We start from the raw sequence: 7,362 nt of genomic DNA on the forward strand, positions 1-7,362 counted from the left end.
CACCAGCACATAAATGTATACATGTAGCATGTAAAAAAGTATATGCCCACAAGCAGCTACGGTTAGATCAATTTTATTAAAGGGGAATAACCCTTGAAACGTTAATGTTGAAAACGTGTAAAACATTTGAAAAGTTCTGTTGTAGAAATTTCTGGAAAATAATTCCTGGTACATCAGAGAGGTCGTCGAAAGCGATTTAATTCGTACATGAATATTCTGAACGTATCTGCACATATACACATGATCAAAGCTGGGGGACAAAAGGAAAGGATTATATATCAAACTTATTATTTGTTTGGCGATTTGGTTGGGATCCTGGATTTTACATTTGTTCCACACGATTTTTTAGATTCAGAATCTTCGCTAATCGACGGCAAGCGTTTAAATCTATGTGTCTGTTCATTAACCTTTTTCTTTCTATCTCGATTCCTTTTCTCTGTTTTGTAATTAGTTTCATTCGTCTTTTTCTATACCTGGTTGAATATGTTTGGAAAGCGTTTTCATCTTCTTTTTCCTCAGAATCACTACTAACAGAATCACTACTAACAGAAACACATACCTGTTCTTTTTCTATTTCTTCCGTGTTTTCTATTTCTATATCTTTCGTCTTTTCTATTTCTATGTTTTCTATTTCTATGTCTTCCGTCTTTTCTCTTTCTATTTCTTCGTCTACTTCACCCGTGTGTTTCTCTATCTCACCCTCTTCTATTTGTTCATTGTTGTCTGTAGTCGTGTTGTTGTTTCCTGACTCGGGTTTATTTAGTGGATTGTTTTCACAGTCGACTGTCTGATTACAAATACATAGATTTTTAGATTTATAACATTCTTCACATACAGTTAATTCACATTCAAATTTTGTGTGGCCTGTCTCTTTGCATCTATGACATATTATATTTGGGCAATTTTTAACTTCATGTCCTGACTGTATACAATTATAACAGACACGGAGTTGGTTATCATGTTTTACATGGAAGGACCGACCATCAAACTTCGTCGCATATGGTAGACTCTGGACATGAGGGGGAAATTCAACTTTAAGATATCTGGTACCATCAGATATACTCCGATCACCATGTTTATAATACCGACGTCTTTTCTCATTTTTGGGCTTGACATTCCATGCATGTAATTTTTCGTAAATTTCACCATCTTCAATATAGTGTGGTATGTGCATGAATGATACTATTTTAACAGTTGAAGCCACGAAAGTATATTCTAATACTACCCCATTTAGTCTGATGTTTTCATCCTTAAGTTTATTTAAGCAATCAGAAATTTCAAACGTTACCTCATAACATCCTTTCATTGGGACACATGCACAAATAGTATCCGTACCAGTGACTTCTTCTATAGCATCAATTAGATGTCCCGTATTCAATCTGTCATCAGAATATGGAACTATCTTTTAAATACATCTTCATTTTATCACTAGATTTCAAGCAGCTAATAAAGTAAGTATTTCTCAATCCAAGTCCGAGTACAAAGCGCAACACGGATTATACCCATAGTGTTTACAAGCAAAGCAGAGCTCGTATAAACACGTCCGTCCAGCTCGACAAACGCCTTAACCCTGGCACATTTTTGCTCAATTTATATACCTATTTCGCTTTATATATAACTTCGATTATAGTCGATTTACATGTGCATTCTGATAATACGTCTATCACTCATGAAATCAAACCGGAAGTCCCTTTTTAGTGGTGACTTGAAAATTGTGAATCTTTAAGATCCTTTAATTTTTAATGGCGGAGGGGTTGAATGGACGAATGGTTAGTGCGTGCGCGTTGTATCAATAATGTTTGTCATATTGAGTCAACTGGCGTGGGTTCGATTCCCAGGTTGTACGCGATAAGGAGTAGGGTCGCCTGTCCTCCGGTTTCATCTCACTTCAAAAGACCCCTAGCTACATGTACGCGCAAGCAAATTATTGAAAAAAAAACTGAACCATGTTAGTCCCGAAATGACAATGTTTGTGTCGAGAGGACCTCTCTCTCTCTCTCTCTCTCTCTCTGGCAACAAATTCCAAACGTTTTAGTTTAGTTTAGTGTTAGAAATAGCAAGCATGTTTTTGATATTCGATCTTAGGGATTACAGTTTGTCAAAAGTTCAGATAAATAAGGGGACGAAATGATTTCGACATTGATAGACTAATGACAGAACTTTATACTGGAATCCAGGGTTCGACATTCAACCAAATGAAATGAAATGGGGTTTAACGTCCTACTGTTCTGCTCCTAACCTGGGCTAATGAAGACGGGCATACGCCATACAGTGTGCTATGAGGGCAATTTTGCCCGGACAGCGGCACTACGGCCTACTCTTATATCGAATTCCAACTGCCAAGGGATCTTTTACGTGCACGCCAATGTGTACACGGGGCCTCGGTTTTTCGATCGTCCCATCCGAACGACTAGACAGCTTTCCTTGTCAGCCCCTCCGTCCTGCATCACTGACAATCTGGATGAACTTTCTCGGCCAATGCAGGGATCGAACATCCGACCTCCAGGCTAGCGAGCTAGCGTCTTACCCACTTAGCCACGTGATCCCCGACATTCAACCAGTGGAGCGACTTTAACATGGATGATATGTGTAAATACAGTTTGTAATGATCCGCTGTGTGGTACCTAATACAACAACTTAATGTTACCTACCTGTATATAACAGTACCTGTCGTCTATATACAACAACCTACCTGTATATAACAGTACCTGTCGATCATACTATACATCAACCTACCTGTATATAAGTCCCGTAGAGAGGGAGATAACTCTTTTTAACCTGACAAATTATTTTAGTTCAGTACAGTTATATCAGCCCACCATTGTATCAACTTGTATCAAGTGATAACACTTCTCAGCTGAATAATACAATAGGAAATTAATTTATCAAAGGCTCTGTTATTTTAAATATAATATTTTACAGGTTACACAAATGTGAATATTTACTTCATGCATACAGTTTACTATTTACAGTTTAAAATAGGTAGATATGTGTTCCTTGTTGGGGGGGGGGGGCGTGTATAATATTAACATAGTCTTGACCATGTATCATATTAACATAGACTTGATCATCATAGGTATACCATGCATCATTATTAACATAGACTTGATCGTCATAGCTATTATACCATGTATCATATACTGAGCGCCATGGAAAACGCATCACTTTTTTTCCCAAATATTTTATTACTAGGTGGTTTTGTATGTATAATATAATGCAATACTATGAACTATTGTTTCACACAATGCTCCCAAACGCAAAAAAAAATCGGGCCGTGTGCACAAAAAAAAAAAATTGCACGAGATGCACATGAAAAACCCAATATTCACGTGCAGCATTGTGTGTGAGCCCTTTAAAAGCATGTTTTCAACTTAATGTGCAGTACATGAACTGTGAAACGTGAATCTGTCGTAATTTGTTGTTGGACGTGTGAAGGAATCGAGCTAGACATACCGAGACTTACTGAAAATCAACGGAATGAAGCCATGGGAATGTCCAGGGCTGGCATTTCTACACGTGCTATTGCCAGACACTTCAATTGTCATCAGTCCACTATTGTAAGGTTGGTGGAACGTGTTCGAGTTACTGGATCAACACGTGACCGTCAACGTCCTGGTCCACAACGCGTTACAACCCGGGCTCAAGACCGCTACATCCGGGTCACACATCTGCGTGACAGATTCCGCCCAGCGACTCGAACAGGTGCAGCAGTCGTCGGAAGACAAGGACCAGTATGTGCCAACACTGTAAGACGTCGTCTAAGAGAAGTAGGGCTCCGTGCACGACGACCTTACGTTGGAGCTATCCTCAGGGATCATCACCGTCAGTGGCGTTTGATATGGGCTCGAGGACACCAGACATGGAGAAGAGTAGACTGGCAAAGTGTACTCTTCAATGATGAGAGTGATGAGAGTCGCTTTCATCTTTATCACGCTGATGGCCGTCAACGTGTGTGGAGACGTCTTGGGGAACGTCTTGCAGACTGCTGCGTCTTCGAAACGAATAGATGGGGTGGGGGAAGTGTAATGGTGTGGGGAGGCTTCACATTTCATCACCGGACCCCCCTACACATTTGCAGGAGTAGCGTTAATGCTGTAGCCTACCGTGAGCGCACCCACAACTTCAGCACTTCCAACAGGATAATGCACGTCCGCATACCGCCCGTTTTAGTATGGACTACCTGGCTGCTAACAACATTAATGTCTTGGACTGGCCAGCCATGTCTCCGAACATGGCACCGATAGAACATGTCTGGGATGGGATTTGACGCCGTCTGTATCGGAGACCACAGATGCACACCATTGCTGCTTTAGAAGCTGCTCTTGTCCAAGAATGGAACAATTTGCCCCAGGCCTTCTTTCAAACATTGGTAAATTCCATGCGACGTCGCTGCACAGCGTGCGTAAGAGCCCGTGGAGGACACACGCGCTACTGACGTCTGTGTCATACTTTTGGTTTTGACCCCTCTAACTTTGTACTGTTGATTACAAATTAAACATCCATAAGTGTACAAATGTGTTGTTATTGATGTGTTCCCATTTGAATATTGTTCACAATAAGAAGCAAAATAAATAAGATATGTTTACAGGATCATTTTGTTATACGAAAAACTAAGTGATGCGTTTTCCATGGCGCTCAGTATATTAACATAGACTTCATCGTCTCGGCTATACCATGGATCATATTAACATGGACTTAGTCGTCATGAAATGAAATGAAATGAAACGTTCTACTTTTCTGCTCCTAACCTGGGCTAATGAAGACGGGCATACGCCATACAGTGTGCTATGAGGGAAATTTTTTGCCCGGGCAGCGGCGATACCGCCTACTCTTATATCGAATTCTATCTGCCAAGGGATCTTTTATGTGCACCCCAATGTGTACACGGGACCTCGGGTTTTCGTCCAATCCGAACGACTAGACAGCTGTCCTGGTCAGACCCTCCATCCTGCATCACTGACAAGGGGAAACCACGCCGGAAAATCTGGATGAACTTTCTCGGCCAATGCAGGGATGGAACACGCGACTTCCAGGTCAGCGAGCCAGCGTCTTACCCACTTAGCCACGTGATCCATGTATCATATTAACATAGACGTGATCATCATAGATATACCTTGAATAAGTTAACATAGACTTGATGTTCATAACTACCATGTATTTTTTATTAATGTCAGATTTCTTGGAGGATTCATTTGTCCGGCACTAATTAACCCGGGAGCCACGGTGACACAGTGCTAAAAGATGTTGAAGGGGGGGGGGGGGGCGAATGGTTAACGCGTACGCATTGGATCATAAGGTCTGCCATTGGAGAAATGACATCTCTTTATCTAATCTTCCATAATATCCCTTTTTATAAGTATTAACACTAGAATACGATACGTTAAAGGACTAATCCCGATAATTTTTGAAAAAATAAAACTGCTTGATTCTGTGTTAAAATCCCTTAAAATCCTCTACCCAAGGGACAAGCAACTAACTCAATATTTGTGATATGTTTTCAAACAACTTAAACCTGTCAGTCTTCATCTGGAAATGGAAACTGGTGTATTATGCAGTGTCTGGGTAAAACCAGACTTTTTTTTTATAAAAAATAATGTGTAGGTGAAATTTACCATTCATTATCAAGTACAGCACATGGGTCGTTCACTGTATAGACCTCTCAAGGAACGGAAATCGATTATCAGGTCACCCAACGAAAAAATTGACTCGAAATCTTGAAAGGGTTACGTGTCCGGATAAGCATTTTTGATGTTCACGTCGAAACGACTCAATATTTTGAGCTGAAATTTTGAGACAAGGTAAATACACCATCCCTCTATATTTTGGCGCTTAAATTTCATACGTACTTGGACTTTTATTTTTGAGACTCTGTTCAAATTGGGAAAGTTCCTTTAAAGTTTAATACTGACACAAAATTAATATACAAACCATTTTTTTTATTCAAAATGAAATTAAAAGAATCTTCGTCGTGCGTGCAGTTTCTGTTCTTACACACAAGTAATATGGAATTTGGGTGTTTGTTGCATGGCAACCGTTTGTTGTATATTGTAGCTAAGAACAAGTAAAAGGGAATGTGGGCGTATCTTGCATGGCAACCGTTTGTTGTATATTGTAGTTAAGAACAAGTAATATCGAATGAAGTTTATAAAACATTCATTATCAACTAATGATATTTCAGTACAGATACAAATCATAAGGGATCACGTGGCTAAGTGGGTAAGACGCTGGCTCGTTTACCTGGAGGTCGGGTGTTCGATCCCTGCATATGCCGAGAAAGTTCATCCCGATTTTCCGGCGTGGTTTCCCCTTGTCAGTGATGCAGGATTTAGGGCCTGACAAGGACAGCTGTCTAGTCGTTCGGATGGGACGAAAAACCGAGATCCCGTGTACACATTGGCGTGCACGTAAAAGATCCCTTGACAGTTGGAATTCGGTATAAGAGTAGGCCGTAGCACCGCCGCCCGGGCAAAATTTCCCTCATAGCACACTGTATGGCGTATGCCCGTCTTCATTAGCCCAGTTTAGGAGCAGAACAGTAGGACGTTAAACCCCATTTCATTTGATTTCATAAACTTTAAATTTGGATCTATAAATAAAACTTTATAAACCTTTTTGTTTTTGTTCCTTTATTCAAATCAAATGAAACCATATAAAATAAATGAGATTATAAATTATGCATATTACCCGGCCCCTAGTACACCAAACCTCTAGCTTTTATAGAACTTTATAGATAACTTTAATGTCTTTTTGTTAAATCTGTCATAAATCAAGAACAAGGTACAGATATTAAGCATAAAATGTGTTATTTAAGATACACTGTGTAAGAACTAAATCGGTTTATAGCAAGGTTTTTATTTGACTTCAAATGTTATATAAATTATTCACATGCCAGGCCAATAATAAACTAGATAGACCATCGGGTTGTCGAGAATTGAATGGCTTGAAACACGATCGCCATTTAATAATTAAATCTAAACTTGATGAATGGCTCAGATTAATGTAATTTGAATAAGATCCCATTATCTATTTTCAGATTAACCAACCGTATAAATACACGACAAACGTACTGAATTATAAACGTACTAAATTATATGAAAATATAATAAAAATTATATAAAGCACTATTTAGGTGCTATAAACTGTAAACTTTAAAACTGATATTTTTTTAGTGCCGATGTATATATAATAAAGAATATTACTACAATTAACATATATTTATTATCAAGACTAATTATCATTAATAACTATCAACCGACGTATATAATAATTCGGATAGAACGAAATACCGAGGTCGGTCCCGTGTACACATGCTTGCACGTAAAAGATCCCTTGGCAGTTGGAATTCGATATAAGAGTAGGCCG

The sequence above is a fragment of the Patella vulgata genome, chromosome 7 (assembly GCF_932274485.2).
Source record: "Patella vulgata chromosome 7, xgPatVulg1.2, whole genome shotgun sequence".
NCBI lineage: Eukaryota > Metazoa > Mollusca > Gastropoda > Patellidae > Patella > Patella vulgata.